The sequence below is a fragment of the Mesoplodon mirus genome, assembly GCF_964341445.2.
Source record: "Mesoplodon mirus genome assembly, chromosome: 7".
NCBI classification, from domain to species: domain Eukaryota; kingdom Metazoa; phylum Chordata; class Mammalia; order Artiodactyla; family Ziphiidae; genus Mesoplodon; species Mesoplodon mirus.
In genome coordinates, this window is record NC_138983.1 from 86,374,543 (window position 1) to 86,395,687 (window position 21,145).

Consider the following 21,145-nt stretch of genomic DNA (forward strand, 5'->3'; position numbering starts at 1 on the left):
CTTAAATCAAGAACCCTTCACTAAAATTAAAAACACAAATGCTTTCTTTTTCTTGATTTCTTGTAGGAAGTGAAAGAGTACTTGGTAGGTGTCAGACTATTTTAAAAAGCAGGTTATAGAGATGATATTTCAGGAGTGTAAAAATACTAAGGCGGGGGCCTCCCTGGTGGCGCAGTGGTTGAGAGTCCGCCTGCCGATGCAGGGGATACGGGTTCGTGCCCCGGTCTGGGAGGATCCCATATGCCGCGGAGCGGCTGGGCCCGTGAGCCATGGCCGCTGGGCCTGCGCGTCCGGAGCCTGTGCTCCGCAACGGGAGAGGCCACAACAGTGAGAGGCCCGCATACCGCAAAAAGAAAAAAAAAAAAAAAAAAAAAAAAAAAAAAAAAATACTAAGGCGGATCTCATAAATGATTGGTATATTATTTAATTCAGGTTAGCATCAGAATTGTCAATGTTTGTTTATTAAGCAATGCAATCCTTTAGGTAGGAAGCATGGTTCTTTGGAGAAGTTGATAGACACAAGATACACAAACTGGAATATGGTGAAAAAACACACAGTATAGATTTTTTTAAATTAAACCTAGGAATTATTTAACATGGCCATTTGTTTGGGTTGAAGAAAGAAATTCATATAGATTTTCCTGGTTCAGGCTCCAGTGAGGTCTATAGGCAAATTTGCAACTAGAGCAAGATTCAGACCTATTTCCATTTTTGTGCTTACGTCTTAAATATGTCCAGTTCCTAGAGCATAGAGGAAAGCACTAGATTGGCCATGGCATGAAACAGGTTAGAATTCTGGCCCTGCCACTTAATAACTGTGTACGGCTTAAATGGGCAATTTGCTAAACTTCATGAATTTCAATTCCCACCCTCCAACCCCCACCCTGGGCAAAATGAGTCTAATCCTTTTGCTACCAACTCTAGAGAGTTAGGATGGTCTGAGGAGAAAATGTACATAAAAGTGCTTTGAAAATTATTTAATGCTTTAAAAATATTATTTATCATTATTATTTCAAGATGAGGGAAAACTCCCCCTCCTCTAATATATTCAGTTTTTTATGGCCAGCTAGATCTTCCAGAAAGCTACATAAAAACTGAACATTTTAACAATACTCGGCAATGTTTAGATGTTAAAAAAAATTATCCAAACTGGGACATTTCTTCTTAAACGGTTCTAAAAGTAATACATATATATTGCAATGAATTTGGAAATACAGAATGAGAACGGGAGGAAGTAAAGGTCACCCTGACTCTCTTATTTCTTGAGTTAACCATTGATAAATAATTTTTAAATTTTCTTTGGGTCTTTTTGCTCTATGTGTGTGATATTCAAAACCAAGTTGTGAATATGCTATATTTATTATTTAACATTCTTCTCTTCTCACTTGACATTTTACAAAAAACAATTTTAATTTGTTAGTTTCTGTATTGTTTCCGATTCTAAGCATCATAAAATACTTAATAGTGAAGGTTACCTATGAGCTATTATGTAAAAAAAAGTTCAGCATATATAACCTAAATAAATATATTAGAAATTCATATGCTTTAAAGCAGTGATCCCCAACTGTTTTGGAGCTAGGGACTGGTTTCGTGGAAGACAATTTTTCCACCAACAGGGTGGGCGGGGGAGGATAGTTGGTTCAGGCTGTAATGGGAGCGATGGCGAGCCATGGGGAGCAGCAGATGAAACTTCGCTCGCTCGCCCGCCGCCCACCTCCTGCTGTGCGGCCCAGTTCCTAACACAGCCAGGGGCTTGGGGACCCCTGCTTTAAAGGATATCCCTATGTTTTTAATGTGATTGACCATTTCAAAAGTTTCATAGACAATTCCAATATTTATATTTAATTAAAGACCATGAAACTTTTTTTTAGTATTTTTAAATAAAAGACAGTTAAAGATTACTTCATTTAAAAGCTAATAACAAACCTCTAGAACACTTCCTTCTACTTAAGTGAGGTGTTAGATTAAAAAAGCACTATAGAAATATAGATTATACTTGACTTTAAATAAAAATCTGAATAAATACTATAGAATTGTTATCTCCCCTTTATTCTGTTAATAATTGGTAATAGGAATATTATGGAGAATGATTGAAGCTTAATAGTCATATGTCAATTACCAAGATCACATCTGTGTGGTACAATGAATTTGCAAAGGTAGACTATCAAATATATTTTATTGTCAAAGGTGGTCTGCCAACTGGCAAGTCATTTAGTAAGTTATGCTCTAAAATATATCATTTACTGATACCCAAGAGACATCTCGGTATGTCATTAATAGTGCAGAAACTCGAAGCCAGGGATATTTTTGTCTTTATAATTAATTTGAGACAGCAGCTAATAAAAACCAGAATAATAACAGTAATAACCTTCAAATTAATTTTGACCCTAAGCTATAGCAATTTCAACGGAAGTTAGTATATTTACATACAAATTAAAATTCCTAAACTTGTATTACAATTGATGCAATGTTTTTATGAAATACTACCTGTATAATATTTCATTAAAATAATAAAATGAGAACAATATAGAAATGTCATAAATGTTTGTGTCCTAGAAAGTATTTAGAGGGAATTTCTGGTAGTATAAATTAATACATGATTATTATTATTAATCATATTACTTTTATTTATAAAGCATCCAAACATACACATCTGTAATCTCATATGTCTTTACCATCAAGAGAAATATATTCCAGAATTAATTTTAAAAACACTGCTTTTACTGTGCTTATGTTTTCTAGTTGAGAAGTCTGGACTTTAAGCATTTTTAAATTATAGAACTAATCAGAAAGCAGGAGGAAACCAACAATACAACTGATGGCATTTGTTAATATAAACCTTTGTGTAAAAATGTTATGAAACTAAGAATGGAAAAAGAAGAGAATTCTTCATCAACAAATGGCTATTTTTAAAAATCTAGTTAATAGTATACTACCTGGGTTATTCTCTTACTTGAAAAAATTACAGTATATTAGGTTGTCCTAATTTGGAACTATGTAACTGCCACTCTCATGTTTCTAGTTTTACTAGAAGAGTGCATTTTTTTGGTATAAGCGTAAGAAAAAAAAAAAAACAAAACTGGAACATTCCATAGTGCAGTTTCCTTCCTCCCTTTCCCCAACAGAAAAAATAAGAAATACTGTACCTAACCAACAGATCTGATGATTCCAAAAGGGACAAGTCTCTATTCTGAAACACTATTCAAGTCAGAACATTCCAAATTACGATTTTGCGAGACACTGGAAAATTATGGCATGAAAAAGAGAAGAATATTTCTAATGCACTATAAAATGTATTCCTCAAAGCAAAAGAGCTAATGGAAGGCCAGAGCACTTAATGGATAAAATATAATCAAATGAAACAGAAGCGTGTTCCAAGCTGAAAGGCAACAATATCACTATTCTCACATAATTGGATAGTAGACATAACCCAGTAAGATCAGGTTTAAAAACATTTAAATATATATAAATACACATATGTATAAATAACATATATAGCACCTGAAGTAAATACATATTCGTATTCATATATTAAAGAATCACTTTGAAATTTAAAAATATTTTTTTAACTATTGAAAAATAAACAGCTAGTGAAAAAATAAGTTTTCTTTGCAAAACTTGACTCTGGAAACAAAGATTCTTCAAATGCTTCTCCAAGAACTTGTCTCTTTATTTTAAATATAACCAAATAAAAAAATAAAAAATATAATCAAATATGTGAAATAGAAGGCAAATGTTCATGAAAGCAGACATATATACATGCACATATATGCATATATATATTTATACACATAATTAGATAATATAATTAATATATATAATACACATAAAACACACATCTTCCTTAACTTACTATGGCATTGTATCCTGATAAACCCATCATCAATTGAAAATATCATAAATTGTAAATGCTTATAGTACACCCAATCTACCAACCGTCATAGTTTAGCCTAGTCTACCTTAAATGTGCTCAGAACACTCACATTAGCCTAAAGTTGGGCAAAATCATCTAACACAAAGCCTATTTTATAATAATCTGTTGAATATCTCATTTGTTTTATTGAATACTGTACTGAAGGTGAAAACCAGAACGGTTGTAAGTGTGTCAGTTGTGATCGAGTCGCTGAGTGGGAGGAGTGGCTTGCTGCTGCTGCCCAGCATCACAAGAGAACATCATGCTGCATATCAGTAGTCTGGGAAAAGTATAGTTTCTACTCTAAATTCAAAGTAGACTTTGAAAAAATGAAAAAATTCAAACTATAGTTTCTACTAAACGAGTATCACTTTCACACCATGGTAAAGTTGAAAAATCGCTAAGTCGAACCATTGTAATTCGGGGAATGTCTGTCTATAAATTTTTGTATAATATATGTGTATACGTGTATGCACATGTATATTTCAAACAGGAATTTAGACTGTTTGCTACATCTCTTCTTAGAAGCAGACTATGCCCGAAATCTATGCCTCAAGCCTTTGGTGAATAGCTAATGAATTCAGTATTCAAACAGGGATTAAAAATATTGACTTGGAAATTCAGGACAAACTTACTACTAAAAAGGTTTTACACTTTTTACTTAAAAGAACATAGTTAGGTACACATGATTAGACTCTACCAACTGAAATAAATTATTGCCGATTTGGCTAGAGTTGTTGATCACCACAAAATTCTCTCTTGTGGACAACTATGGCTTACATATTAAATGGAAGGCTTTAGGCAGTTTTTGTACTTGTTTCCTTAGACCTAAATGGTCCACATAATGATAAAAAGCCAAATAAGCAAAAAATGTAAAATGATGTGCTTTTCAAGCCCAACAAAATAGTTTTTGTTTTTTTTTTTTTGCATTACGCGGGCCTCTCACTGTTGTGGCCTCTCCCGTTGCGGAGCACAGGCTCCGGACGCGCAGGCCCAGCGGCCATGGCTCACGGGCCCAGCCGCTCCGCGGCATGTGGGATCCTCCCGGACAGGGGCACGAACCCGCGTCCCCTGCATCGGCAGGCGGACTCTCAACCACTGCGCCACCAGGGAAGCCCCAAAACTGTTCTCGTACTAAAGCTCATCCGTGTGCTAACAGTGCAGTTTCCATAGGCAGGTGTTCCTGGTACTAAAGTTTTCACGTTAACTGAGGCTCTATTTTTGATTTCAGTTTAAAGTTGTCGCTAGTGATTGAATCTACTCAGTAGTGCACGGTTATGAATAAGACTCTGAATATTAAAATTCTTACATGTACTCTCTAAATTCATTGAGATTCAGTCAAATAGAAAGATATCATATACCAAGAAGATTCCTTTGTATATGATGTACAATGGAGTAACAGATTAATTTTCCTTTCTGGACAACTTAATGATACTGATTAACATTAAAAAACTTCAACAGTTACATATTTTAAAAAAAAGACTGGGGTACAAGGCAGATAATTAGTAGTATTACCTTTAAAGGCTTTTGTTAGAGGAAGTGAATGTTAACAACTCTTTATAAATTAAAGTTGCCCTCTCCCAGGAACTTCAATACTTTATCAGAAAAAAATAAAATAAAATTGTCAACTATTGCTTTGAAGAAAGGGAACAATTCCCATTTTCTATAACATTACTTCTGAAATCAACACCCTTATTCAACAACCTTGATATCATTTCTGATAATGAGTCAGTGAAAAGAGTGATTAGACAAATGGTACAATTCAGAAAGAAAATAAGATGCAGAAAGAAATTCAGAAAGAAAATAAGATGCCACGTGAGTTCTCCCAGGTCATCCAATCAACTCCTGGAAGAGTTAAAAATAGAAGCTAAGACTAATTCCCACAGCTACTGCCAGATCAGAGCCTGACAACTTTGCATTGTGGTAGCTTCAACCTCTCCTGCTACTGGGATTACCTGCATTGAGACATCTTCCTATGAGGTTCAGTCATTTCAAGGTTTGCTTTAAAATGGAGAGGGGTGGGAAAAGGTTCATAATTTTAGGGAAAATCTGTGGTAATGAGATCTCATTGTAAACTGCTCACGAGAATTAGAAAGGTAAAAACTGGAAATGTTTACTAACCCTTACTATGTCTCAAACACTGCAATAAGTTCCCTTTTATGTTATCTTCTTTAATCTTCGCAACAACCCTGTGATTTTCCTGTTTTAAATATCCAGAAACAATTCACAGTGGTTAAGTAACTTACCCTAAGTCATAGAGATAGAAAACAATAGAGGTAGGATTCAAACTAGGTGAGGTTCAAAGTTCAAATTCACTTCCTGAAAAACATGATTAGAACATAAATGGTAGCCAAAACTCCCCAAAATAAACTAAAAGATTAAAAGAAAGAGAGAAAGGAGGGGAGGAGGGCCTTGTGAGCTGCATACCTTAAAAATAATGTTTAGACTTTTCGATTGATCTTAAAAATGACCAAAAGCTAGCTGCCTGAGAGCTCTAAGAATAAAATTATTAACAAACTAAACAAAAAACATTGATTTTTATACTCACTTTGAGATCAACCCAATTGCTTTCCTTGCATAACACTGTACTGCCATTTTATTTCATTTTCTATTATATTTATTAAGGGATATTTTAAAGACAAGTATTTTGCCTAACAGGTTAATGATTTTTTTTTCTTCTAAACAATGACCAAGATGCCAATCCTCCTCCCCTTATTCAATGGACTAATTAGTGTCAGATCATTTTAGGGTCATATTTAATTTTTGTGGTGAAATAGTGATTTCACAAACCCTGTGGAGATGTTACACATCCACTATAACATGCATGCAGGTGGAAAAAATTTTCAACTGATGTAGATTTTGCTTTCTCTATGAGTGTATTCTTCACAATCAATGAGATAGAAAAAGACATAGAGATAAGAGAACTGTTGACTAATATTTTCTTATGAAAATCTGTATCTTGGGCTTCCCTGGTGGCGCAGTGGTTAAGAATCTACCTGCCAATGCAGGAGACATGGGTTCGAACCCTGGTCTGGGAAGATCCCACATGCCGCAAAGCAACTAAGCCCATGCGCCACAACTACCGACCCTGTGCTCTAGAGCCCGCAAGCCACAACTACTGAGACCGTGCGTCGCAACTACTGCAGCCGGTGTGCCCTAGAGCCCGTGCTCTGCAACAAGAGAAGCCACCGCAATGTGAAGCCCGCGCCGCAATGAAGAGTAGCCCCAGCTCCCCACAACTAGACAAAGCCCATGCACAGCAACGAAGAACCAACACCACCAGAAATAAATAAATAAATAAATTACTTAAAAACAATAAAATCTGTATCTTGCATTTTCAATTTTCTAAAAGTTCAAATCCATTGTGGTTGAAAAAAGAAGAGTAATGTCATATGTTTTCTTGTCCTGGGAAAATGGACTGTGCTTGGTTGAGTGTGTTTATTTATTTATTTATTTTATTGCCAAAATTTATTTTTTATTATTTTTATATCTACTAGTACTTATTTGAATTCTACTCACTGTTTTTTTTTTTCTTTCATCTTTGTTGGAATACAATTGCTTTACAATGGTGTGTTAGTTTCTGGTTTATAACAAAATGAATCAGTTATACATATGTTCCCATATCTCTTCCCTCTTGCATCTCCCTCCCTCCCACCCTCCTTTTCCGACGCCTCTAGGTGGTCACAAAGCACTGAGCTGATCTCCCTGTGCTATGCGGCTGCTTCCCACTAGCTTCTATTTTACGTTTGGTATATATGTCCATGCCACTCTCTCACTTTGTCACAGCTTACCCTTCTCCCTCTCCATATCCTCAAGGCCATTCTCTAGTAGGTCTGTGTCTTTATTCCCGTCTTACCCCTAAGTTCTTCATGACATTTTTTTTTCTTAGATTACATATATATGTGTTAGCGTACGGTATTTGTCTTTCTCTTTCTGACTTACTGGTTGAGTGTCTTGAACTGCTCAAACTTTAAGGTCCATCACCTCTAACTTGCACCTTACCAAAACCTCAGACAAGAAACAGGAGAAAGGGTAGTGCCATCCATAATTCATTCCCACCACACTTACAAAAATAGTCACAAGGAACTTGTGCAGAATAGCAATTCTTTTGTATTAGGAAGGCAGTTTTCAAAATTAACTGGTATTGGTTCATTTGGTTGTTTAATAAATATCTTGCAAATGCCTATAATAAAGCCAAATACCAAACTGACCATTTAAGTTGCAGGAATTTTTACGGTCTTGATAGTTTACTATTTTAAAGTCACAGTTTACATTTGAGTGCTCACCACAGTATATAATACCAATGAGCTCCTGAGAAATCTAAACGTTTATAGAATACACCAAATGCTACTGTCTCATGCCTTGCTTTGCAATCCTGGATTGCTTTCTCCTAGGGAGATGATGTAAGAAATATAAGCTAGATATCTCTTCTACGGGATCACCAGCCATGTCTCAACTAACTTTTATCAGTGGAGACTCTCAGTACCTACATATTTATTTATTATAAAACTCTTCGGTACTGATCATTAGGTAATTCTGGTAAATGTGGGCGCGTAATAATAGTTAAGAATGTCAGCCCCATTTCATTTCAGCTTGATCCACTGCAGAAAAGCACAAATTAGATGAAAGCAATTTCCCCAAGAACAACTCACTTCCTTGAGATGAGAGATAGATAAACTTGGGTGAACAATGACAATTTATTTTTGAGGGTAGTGGTTTAAAAAAAGTGCTAATGTAATCTTTTCAGAATGAATTCTTTTAAAAATGCATTAATTCTCCAGTGAATATAGCTTATAATTAAAAAGCTAAACATGTAATTTTACTTTTCTAAATTTTTACATATGACCATATATAATAAATATTGAAATCTTAAAATCTTCATTATCTTTAAAATTTGATGGCCTTTAAATCTGAATTTGGATTTGGTGAGTCTGACGGATTATTCTTAGTGACTCTATTGGGTACCACCAATTCAGATTCGACGTTATTTCTGCAAGTGTCAGAAGCATTAAGTTGTGTGAGTGGATAGAGGGTATTAGCATCCTGGTGGTCTTTCACTACCCTGAGATGACCAGAGAACCTGAGTGTGAAAGAGCATGGAGAGGAGTGTAAGGAATGGCCTAATGGTATCACTGGCTTCTCTCTATACTCAGACTCCGCAGTGCACAACAGAGGGAACAAAGCAGGTCGTGTTGCTGCCACTGTTGCAATGACCAAGCATCCTCAGTCTCATCGCCATTGCAGTCCATTGTTTAAGATGTGAGCTTGTTGGTGCTTATTCGGCAAAAGTCAGAATGCTTATTTGTTTTATGTCTGTTTTTTTTTTTTTTTTTTTTTTGCGGTATGCGGGCCTCTCACTGTTGTGGCCTCCCCCGTTGCGGAGCACAGGCTCCGGATGCGCAGGCCCAGCGGCCATGGCTCACGGGCCCAGCCGCTCCGCGGCATATGGGATCCTCCCAGACCGGGGTACGAACCCGTATCCCCTGCATCGGCAGGCGGACTCTCAACCACTGCGCCACCAGGGAGGCCCATATGTCTGTTTTTTAATGAGGGTTTGATGAGACAGCAATAAAGACAAAAGTAAATAGGAGAAATGTTTATTAATAGGTCCCTCCATCCCTATCAACCAAAGAAAAGGCCTACCTTAAAATATTGTTGTGAAATGTCGAGGGTGTGTCTGTCTGTGTTCTTGCAACCCTTCACCTTTAAGTAGCTTTGCAAAACTATGTTATAAACATGTTGCTTCATCCTTGCCCTTTTAGCCTGTTAATGTCTAATTTAAGTAAAGCAGGATGCAATCCCCAGCAAGTTATCTGTTTCTCCTTTCTTGGACCATGCAAATCAAAACAGTCTTCTTCTATGGAGGGTAGTGAAAAGTTGTGCCAATTGTGTTCCTACTTCAGCTATTCCAACATTCTTTAGTTTAGCTTAAATGAGACATTCTCATCTTTGGGCTTTAATTATTCTGTTTAAAAATAAATTTTAAAAGATACTCTAAAGAGAAACTAAGAAAAAAAAACAACAAGATAAAAGATTTACCATAATGCAGGTACATAAATATGAACTAAAATAGTTTTAGATTAAAAATTAATCTTTTTTATTTCAAAAATTAATCTAATTAAAATTTCAGATTAGGCTGGATAGAAATGATCCATTGCTGAAGCTTAAAAAAAAACTAGCTATAAATGTTACTAGTTTTCTACACTGTTGTTACAAGACTTGACTGACATCCGTGATGTACTCCGTAATATTTTTGAAATGATGAAATGTGTGATCCAGAGACTTGAAATATTTCAATACTTGGGTATAGGAATTTTCTTCCATGAACTAGAAATGAAAAAAGTGAGAATGTTTCCTTGCTCAAATCACATGAAGTGGATTCCCTTATATTACTTGCATTCATTTTTAAGATGGTCATAAATGGTTACATAAATTACAGGAATATTATCTGTTGAAGAAGTTGATGTTTTTTATAGTAAATGTATGTATTCAAATGATAAATGTTTCTGCATAATCTCTGACCTAACAATACCATTCCATGCCACTCCAAGGATTCTTCCGTCAAAAGTAAAAGCTCCAGCACATAAAGACATGAACCTCTATGTCCATTACCACATTTCTTGAAATCATAAAACTGTTTGGAACTTAATAAATGTTTATCAATGGGTTTTGACTGAATGAAATTATGGCTCACTCATAGTACACATTACTGGGCATCTACTAAAGGTAATATGGTAGTGATATATGCTAGATATCATTAATATAATAGAAACACAATGTACTAAAAGTGTTTTGCAACTAAAAATCACTATACATTGTATGGCTTTAAAAAGGAATGAAATGCTGCTACATGCTATAACATGGATACACTTTGAAAACACTATGTTAAGTGAAAGAAGCCAGACACAAAAGGACAACTATTGTATGATTCCACTTATATGAGGTAGTTAGAATAGGCAAATTATAAACCCAGAAAACAGAATAGAGTTAACCAGAGGCTAAGGGGAGGGGAGAAATAAGGGGTTATTGTTTAGTGAGTACAGTTTCTGTTGGGGATAATAAGAAAGGTCTTATAATGGATAATGGTCATGGTTGCTCAACATTGTGAATGTACTTAATACCAATAAATGATACACTTAAAAATGGTTAAAATGGTAAATTTTACATTATGGGACATTTTACCAAAATAAAAATATACTATAAAGTAAAGTCAAAATTTACCTCCTACTAGGCATACTATGAAGTTTGCATAAAATTGCACTTATTTTAGGAGCTTATACGGTTATTATCATATTTGGGGACATGTAAAGAAAGCAACAGCTTAAGTAGTCCTCTTGAGTTCTTTCTCTCCATCTTTCCAACCCGGTGTTTTCCAGATTAATGGTTTTGTCACACCTCTCTTTGAATACCAGCATCAGTAGGAATGCTAGCTAGTACTGGTTTCCTTAAGTATCAGCTAAAAATTTTAATGTATTTTTATGCTGGTAATTGTTTTAGAACCTGGGAGGGATGTCATTGTTTTCTTAACTTGGCAAAAGCAAATATATTACTGTAGACAGCATTACTAGAAAGAAATAGTAACTTTGAAGTAGACATATGTCCATCCTAAGAAAACTGAATATATTTCAAAGCAGACCACACCACTCAACTGCTGGCAATGTTCTTCCACATACTTGGCAGTATACTACTCTAAGTCTGAGAACTGTTTCTTTTTTGTAAAAATGATTTTGATTGGAAAACCCTGAATAAATCCTTTGGAATGTGTAACGTTTAGAGCTCCTTCTGGGATTCCTTTTCCATGAATCAAGGTTCTTTGATTCACTATCCTCCTTGGCACTTGCTTCCTAGTCATCTCAGCAGCCTTTGTGCCAGTGCTAAGGAAGAGCTCCCATTTTAGGTCCTAAAGCAGGGAGAACAATAAAAGGAGAACCTCATTTCAAGTACCAGAAATGTCTGGGCTATAAAGAACACACATATTGTCAAGGTAAGCCCAGAGTGGGGTGACATCACCAAGGTCATTCCTGGCTCCGCGTCCCCCCCCCAGGAGGAACAACTAACAATTATTTGGAAACAGGATACTAGTTGAGAGAATCCTAGAACGTGGAGGTGAGGCTGAAGCACCCCCGTGCACCACAGAGACCAAGACAGACTGCATTCGAAGGGTGAGAGAAGGAGCTACACGTTGACCACGCTGCCCCTCCCCCAGGCCAGTGGAGCACCATGGGTGAGGCCTCCCGTGAACCTCTGGCTCCTCCAGTAGGAGAAGAGAACTGGGGGACGGCAAGCTCCACCACTAGCATCGGGGCTGCTTTGTGGGAGCCGCTGCTCTAACCTGCTCCACTGGGACTGCAGGGGAGTCTGCAGGGCTTGACCACTACAAGTCGGGCTGTGATGAAGGGGGAAGGGGCATGCAGCAGCCAGCACGTGGATTGTGACCGATGGAATTCATACCTGCAGTGCCCAAGTGGGGATCACAACGGGCATCTTTGCTTATCTACAGAGCCAGGTTGGCGGGGCACTACAACCAGGGAACTCAGGCTACAGATCCACCTGATACGCATCTGGCCCTTGAACCTGGTTTGCCCATAGCCAGGGAAAGAGCAGAGTCACAGCCCACCCACTGTGGACAGTGTCTTCTGGCCATCTGACCAAAAGGGCTGGCAATAAATCCTGGAAGCTATTTGGCCCAGTCGTGCTCCAGCCAAGAGGCAGGCAGCCAGAGCTCATCACTGGCTCTGGTACAAAGCAGAGCCAGTATCAGGTGTGGAGGGATCCGGTACCATGCACAGGCACGGAGATTAATTCTTATCCAAGGCTGAGAGGAGCTCCCAGCTCCTCCCAACTGGGGAGCCTGTTTGAGAAATTAAGAGTAGCCTGGAGCGGCCCCTCCTCATCCCACCCAGGCAAAGGAACTGGGACTAGCCCCATCCCATCTGCTGTGGAGAGTGTCTTCCTGGCCCATCTGACTAGAAGGATTGGTGACAACTCCTAGAAACTGTGCGGCCCAGCAGTGCTCAAGCCTAGAGAAGAGTAGGCAGAGCTGATAGTCTGCAAAGCAAAGCCAGTGGCCTTGTTCAGCCACAGAACGTGGAGTGTGGATCAGCTTGAGTTAAGACAACAAAGAGCTTTACTGGCTTTAGAGCTGCTTCTCCTGCTGCACCCAGGCAGGAAATCTAATTCATAGCCCTACACATCACTGAATACAGCCTTCAGCATGTCCAACTGGGGAACCTAGCCAGAGAACATGGGAAGCTGTACAGCCCATTAAACAGCCCTAGATACAGTGGCACTTGAACAGACAGCACAGCCTGTGGCCTCCCCCATCTGCAGGGCAAAACCAGTGCCCTCACCTGACCAGGGAATTAAGTGCACACTCTGGCCTGATTTGGGTTCCCAAACAATGAACTATACAGGCTCTGGGTCCTGTCCAGAGCCAGGTCCTATACAAGCTCTGATTCTCTGCCAGGAAACTAATTCATAGCCCCATCTACTACTACTACTGAATATAATACCCAGTAAAGTCTGGAGGAAGAGCCCAATTACTCAGATATGCAGATACCAAAGTAAGGAATCAAGGATCACAAAAATTAGGCAAATATGACACCACCAAAGGAAACTAATAAAACTCCAATAACTGACCTTAAAAAAATAAAGATCTGGGCTTCCCTGGTGGCGCAGTGGTTGAGAGTCTGCTTGCCGATGCAGGGGACGCGGGTTCGTGCCCCGGTCCGGGAGGATCCCACATGCCACAGAGCGGGCTGGACCCGTGAGCCATGGCCGCTGAGCCTGCACGTCCGGAGCCTGTGCTCCGCAACGGGAGAGGCCACAACAGTGAGAGGCCCACACACCGCAAAAAAAAAAAAAAAAAAAAAAAAAGAATATCTATGAACTGGCAAAGAATTCAGAATAATCCTCCTAAGGAAGTTTAGTGAACTACAAGAAAGCACAGACAGCTAAGTGAAATTAGGAAAACAATGCATGAACAAGACAAGAAGTTTGACAAGGAAATAGCAACATCAAAAAAACAGGAGCACTAGATTTTAAAAATACAATAACTGAACTGAAGAATTCAATAAAAAGTTTCAAAGGTAGATTCGACCATGCAGAAGAAAGAATCAGCAAACTGGAGGATAGAACTTTAGAAATTACCCAGTGAAAGGAACAAAAAGGAAAAGAATAAAAAGAGTGAAGAAAGCCTATGGAAATTATGGGACACAACAAAGTAAACAATGTTCATGTTATGGGAATTCCAGAAAAAGAAAAGAGAGAGAGAAAGGGAAAAAAAGTATATTTAAAGCAATAATGGATGAAACCTTCCCAAACCTAGGATGAGAAATGGACATCCATATCCATGAAGCCCAAACAAGCCCAAACAGGTTGAACTCAAATAGGGCTACTCTGAGACACATTGCAATTAAATCACCAAAAGTCAAAAACAAAGAAAGAATTTTAAGACCAGCAAGAGAAAAGAGAGAAGTTACATACGAGGGAACCCTGGGATAATTGGATATTCACATGTAAAAGAATGAAATTGGACCAATATCTTATACCACTCACAAAACTAACTTGAATTGGATTAAAGACTCAAATGTAAGACCTGAAACTATGCAACTGCCAGAAGAAAACATAGGAATAAAGCTCATTACATGGGTTTGGTAATGACTTTTTGGATATGACACTGAAAACACAAACGACAAAATAAAAAATAAACAAATGGAACTACATCAAACTAAAAAGCTTCTGCACAGCAAGCAAAAACAAAAACAAATCAACAAACTGATTGAAAAGACAACCTATAGAATGGGAAAAACGTATTTGTAAACCATATATCTGATAATGGTTAATATCCAAAATAAATTAAAAATTCATACAAATCAATAGCAAAAAAAAAAAAAAATTACCCAATTAAAAAAATGAGCAAAGGACCCGAATAGACATTCCTCCAAAGAAGACACACGAAAAGCCAACAGGTACATGAAAAGATGCTCAATACCACTAGTCATTAGGGAAATGCACATTAAAACCACATTGAGATATTACTTCACACCTGTTAGAACGGTCATCCTCAAAAATGTCAAGAGATAACAAATGCTCGTGAGGATGTGGAGAAAAGGGAAGCCTTGTGCTGTTGGTGGGATTGTAGATTGGTAAAGCCAGTATGGAAAACAGTATGGAGGAGCCTCAAAAATTAACACTAGAACTACATATATCTAGCAACTCCACTTCTAGGAATATATCCAAAGAAAATGAAAACACTAACTCAAAAAAGATATCTGCACCCCCATGTTCATAGCAGCATTATTTATAATAGCCAAGACATGGAAACAATCTAAGTGCCCATTGATGGACAAATGGGTAAAGAGGTTGTTTTATATATTTATAGGTATATACATATTATAGGTATACACACACACACACACACACTGAAATATTATTCATCTGTAAGAAACCAAAGAAATGCTACCATTTGAGACAACAGAAATGGACCTTGAAGGCTTTATGCTAAGTTAAATAAGTCAGAGAAAGAAAGGCAAACACTATATGATCTCACTTATGTGTGGAACCTAAAAAAAAAGAAAACAATCATAGAAAAAGAGATCAGACCTGTGGTTACAGGAGACAGAGGGTCAGGGGAGGGGAAGTTGGAGGAAGACGGTCAAAGGTACAAGCTTCCAATTGTAAGATAAATACATACTATGGACATAATGTACAACATGATGACTATAGCTAACACTGACGTGTGATATATAGAAAAATCGTTAAGAATAAATTCTAAGCATTCTCTTCACAGAAAAGTATTATTTGATCTCATTTATATAAACGTGTGTGTTTGTGTGAGAGAGGACAGAATACAAAAATGCAAAAAGAAAAGTTGTAAAGTACGAAGCTGCTTAGGTTTATACCTCAACTATAACAGATAATAATTTGTTTAATTTTAATAGGTACAAAAATAAATGTTAAGCATAGAACAAGCAAAAAGAAAAACTGAGCCCAGCGTAGATGTCCTTAAAGCATTTGCAAAGGAGGGCTTTATTAGGTCCGCAAACACCTGCAATTACAGGCAAAATTCTGTGTGTGTGTGTTGTGTATGTACTTGGGGAGTGGAGGCATAGCCTTTATTGAATTATTAAAGGGGATGTTAAGACCCAAAAGTTTAAAAAGCACTGGAAAGCCTGATCACAAAACCATTTTAAACTACTCTGATTATGTTTTATAGTTTTCCTTCACTCGTTAACACTTCAAAGAACAGCACGTGAATGTGGAAAGAATCTCTGCCATTTAGGTAAGATCTCTGAGTCTCAGCGTAAAATTAGCATATAGTAGCAGGATGAAATTATACACCATAGATGAAAGTACCTAGCAGAGCGCTTTAAGACTAGTACTTACTTATGCAAGACATCTTCCCCTGCTTACTGGTTTTCAGTAGAATGAAAGCATACTGAAAGCTGGTACAATGTCTTCTTTGAAGTTTTCTTTTGTAATGCTTACTATGCTTTTTGATACGGATGAGCCAATATCCACTTAAGGGCATGTAAGCTCACAATAACTTTTGTTGAATATAACTGTTTGAATGTACTTTCACTATATTATTATATAGGGATTTTAAACTAAAATGTACTTGCACACATTATTTAGAGCCTAACTTGGATATCAGAGTAGGTGGATATACACCCCTGGAAAATAATAGCTAATTTCTTCACTAACATCAAACTGCTGAACATCTACTTTGCATATACATAGCTAGGCACTGTATTATGAGTTGCAGGTAATAAAAAGTCGTTAGTCAAAGACTCTGCTCTCTAGGGTTATTTTACAACAGCAAATCATGTTCAAACTAAAGGATAGACCAAAATAGGAAGTGCCATAGGAATTTAGACAAGGGAGAAACACATCTGAAATGAGAAGGAAGGTGGGTATGGGGAAGGGTTCATGGAAGAGGCAGTGTATGCTGTGAGCAAGGTTGCAACGTGTAGCAGGGTGAGTGAAAGGAACAAATGAAGACATATAGTCGTGATATCATGAGGCACAAACTAGAAATAAACAGCACTTGTTTTAGGCTGGTCATGAGGTAATTTAAGGGGATTACTGAGAAACTAGATAAAGAGATATCTCTTTATATATTACTTATTAACAATACTTTTGAACACAAGTATTTAATTTTAAAAAAAGAACAATATAGGGATAGGAGATTAGGAGGTACAAACTATTATTATAAAATAAGCTATAAGGATATATTGCATAGCACAGAAAATATAGCCAATATTTTAGAATAACTATAAATGGAGTATAACCTTTAAACATTGTGAGTCACTATATTTTACACCTGTAACTTATATAATATTACACATCAACTCTACTTCCATTAAAAATGCTATTTTAGTGAATAAAACACTAAGCAGTAAAATTTTAAAAAAAGAACTTAGAAGAGAACTTAAAAATAAAGACATAAAGAGCAGGTTGAAACAGCGCAGAAATCTGGCAATTAAGAGGCCATTGATAACTTTCAAAATAGCACTTTTTCTACCCATTCTCAGTGGAGGCAAAGCCTTATTAATCCTACTATCTCTTTTTCTGTTTTTCAAAATCTCAGGATAAGTCTATTTCAATTGTAGCTAATGGCAGTAATGCAGCACCAGAAAATGCCTTTTGTAAGGAGAAGCAACTTTGAATCCTAAATCGGTACTCAAGTCTTAAATTACTGATAACACTGACCACCCACCAGACTAAATGTTTTTTTTTTACGTGATTGGAAAGCAACAGATTGATTTCAATTCTATCTTGTCAAATCTACAAAAAAGTTCCCACAGTTCATTTAGCAACTAATAGCGTACATCCTTCTATTTGGTATTACTCCTCCTCCTTAACACCGGGCAATTAATTTTGCCTTTCTCTGGGAAACGTTTTTAACAAAGGAAATAGAGTCATAAATCAGTTTCGGATAGGAAATCATACAACTATTTCTACCTAGGGCTTTGAATTTAGAAACTTTCCTCAGAAATTGTTGAAATATAACAAAGTCCAAACTCAGAAATAACTTAAATTTAATTATCTTAGTTGCACTAAAATAACAAATTCTATTTTCTGTCTTGTTTTCTTTCTTCCCCAGAAGGCTTCTCCAACCCTAATCCATAACTTAATGCATTCATCTCACCTATAAAATCACTGGCAGGTATGATGCCGGCTTTGGCGGCTCCAGTCCCCTAATCCTGACCCATTTCTTGCCAAAGAATTCAGTTTCTTCAGAAACCAAGTAACAGACATTTCAATTTCTAACCATCATTAGCGTATTTTCATGTACTAATACTCAACATAAAAACACCTTTTAAAATTACAGAAATTTTTACTGTACTTAAGATCAATTGCACTAACCTGTATTTCATAAACCTTGGGCTACTTTCTTAAAAATGAATTATTATTTTAATATGTTTTTCACTTATTATTCAGAATAATTATTCATATAATTAAATATTTTACAATTAGGTAAGAAAGGTGGAAAATAGTTTTGCTATTCTTGTTCTTTGTTCTCTCTTCTACTTGGTGTGCCTGAGTCAAAATTTTAGAATATTGAAAATTTAATCTTTCAAACCCAAACCAAATTTAAAGGTAATAATAACAACCAGCCAAAACAATTTCGGTCCAGAGCTTTGCATGGTCCGGGGAACAGTTCTCTGAGTGGGCCATTTGGAGTGGGATTTGCCCACCCGCCTCCACTCCTTCTGCCTCATATACTGAAGATAGAGACAAAGAAACCAACTCAAGTCTTTCCAAAGTGTATTTATAAATAGAGAATTTGTAATCAGAAAAACAATAACGATATATAATAGAAGTAACATGATTCTTCAGAACCAGTATCTTGTTCTAAAGCAATATTTAAAAAAGAAGGTAAGGGGCTTCCCTGGTGGCGCAGTGGTTGAGAGTCCGTCTGCCGATGCAGGGGACACGGGTTCGGGCCCCAGTCCGGGGAAATCCCACATGCCGCGGAGCGACTGGGCCCGTGAGCCATGGCCGCTGAGCCTGCGCGTCCGGAGCCTGTGCTCCGCAACGGGAGAGGCCACAACAGGGAGAGGCCCGCATACCGAAAAAAAAAAAAAACAAAAAAAAAAAACCTAAGAAGGTTAGCTATAAACCCTGGCCCTCTTTTTTATTGATCTCCTATTTTAATTTGTTAAAATAAAATCCATGGCCTTTTGAGTCAAACCGTCTCTTTAATTTCAGATTTAAAGATAACAAGCCTCTTTTTAAATGGAATATTGGCACACAGACACCACACAGTCTGGCTTATTACAACTGTTCTCTGTTGGTGAAGTGGCACATTTGCAATCCCCACCATAGCAATCTTCACCATTTCACAGAATATCATTCAATTGTACATCCCTAGGTGAGCAACAAGAATGGGCACTTGAGCTCAGGAGCAAAGCGTTTGTGGGGAAATCCTAGGTCAGAACCCCTAAAAGGGGAGACTAACTTGAGGATGCCCAAATAACCTGAGGTTTACCTTGGCCACCTCCCCTGGCTTTCTGACTGCCTGGGGGAAAAGTCTCTCTGGAAACTCTTTTGAGGTTATTGGGGGAATCCTAGGACAAACACACTGCTTGCTTTTGCAGGAGGACTTGCCCCATACCCTACCCAGCTAGCTGTCTCACAACCTAGCTGGACTAAAAAACCTTCAAGAAAAACGGGATAGACTGACATTTGCATTTCTACTTCCACCTATTCTTATGCACAAAATATGTAGGTAGAGCCCTCTTTCTCACACCCCAATAGATTCTGCTGTCCTTGAAACCCATCTGGTAGCTGCAGTGACTACAATGAAGGGAGTTATCGGAAACCATATTGGTACTGGGCTTAAAGGATTTTTCATGCCATGCATTTTGGGGAAGGACACAGATAACAGTCCAAACGTGGTATAAGGCAATGCCCTTTCTGGGTCCTTGAAAAATCAGTCACGGAACACAGGTGGTGGACAGGAGCTGACAAGAGCTGGCTTGTTAATGAGCACAGCATCCCCGGCGGGGGGGGGGGGGGAATCAATGAAATGATTGACAAGAGAAGATGGTAAATGAAGGGAGAAGTGGGGACAAGTGCTGCTCAACCCAAGCTGAACTCCAGGAGGTAAATTTCTCCTCTAATTTGAGATTCTTTCTAAAGGTTCAGTATTGAAGTGGATGTTTGACGTTGAAATGTGCAGACCCATTCTGATAACTGGAAAGGGAGGAGGCTGAGGAACGCAAAAGGAGAAGGAACATTTCCGATTACTTCTCCAGGCTGCTGACAAGAACCTGCTGCTCGCAAACCACAAATTAACCAAGCGAAGGTTGAAGGTAGCAACGTAAAAGTGCAACTCAAATTATTTTACATTCGGAATCCTCTTCAATATCTAAGCGAGTGTAGCACAGCAATGGTTGATTATCTTAAGATTACAGAGGCTGACCGCCTTCTTTGTTTGCCCAGTAACACCGCTCCTCCAATAATCTCAAGCACTTGGCTGATTAACATTTCAATTTCAGTTGTTGCTCCTTTTCCCACTGCAGAAGGCGGCAGGGATATTCCCCTTCTTCCCTCTGTATTACAAACCCCATTACTAACCAAGCAGAAAGCACCGCACAGTGTGGCCGAGGCTAATAATAGCCGGGCTGCTTACCTTCTCCGGAGGGATCGAATCAGCGCATGTCCCCGGCGCCGGCTGCCCCGGGGCCGCAGTGCCGCCGCGCCGGGTCTGTGTGTGGTCAGCTCGGCCGGCCCCCACCCCACCTGCCAGCTGCAGCAGCTGCTCCCGGCGCTGAGCTCCGGCCGCCGGAAGTCATCCCCCGCCCCTGGCCGGATCGCCACATTCCGCGCCAGCCGCGGGGGGAGAGGGGCCTCTCCCGGCTGCGGGCACCGGCTCCTGGAAACTGCGCTCGAAGATCGCTACCCTTCCCGGTTGTAGGGTTATTTTCTAGGAATGCTTTTACAGAAGAAGCGTCGCCGGCTGGTGGACCGAGAGAGAAGAGCCAGAGTGACTTTCCCTGCAGAGCGCCTTTCCTCTGAGCGCTCCCCTGTCACTCCCGCGGCACGGACGGCTCCATTCCGCTGTGTGGGTTTTCCACCCTCTTCATCTTCCTTATCTGTATTGTTCATTTCGCTGAATTTCAGAGTGGGATTAGCTCTTAAGATATCATTCAAACACTCCGAAAATATTTTAAATTGGCGACTAGTTTTTCTAAGCCCCTTGTAGCGAGCTCCACTTCTCCC

At 38.4% G+C, this 21,145-nt stretch overlaps 1 long non-coding RNA gene across 1 annotated transcript in view; it reads right to left on the minus strand.

Moving 5' to 3' along the window:
* Positions 1-20,693, minus strand: part of LOC309808705 — a 92,262-nt gene extending 71,569 nt beyond the window's left edge. The window contains exon 1 of the long non-coding RNA XR_014294782.1: positions 20,556-20,693. This is a non-coding gene — a long non-coding RNA (uncharacterized lncRNA). The remainder of the gene's footprint in view (positions 1-20,555) is intronic.
* Between the last annotated feature and the right edge of the window lie 452 nt (positions 20,694-21,145).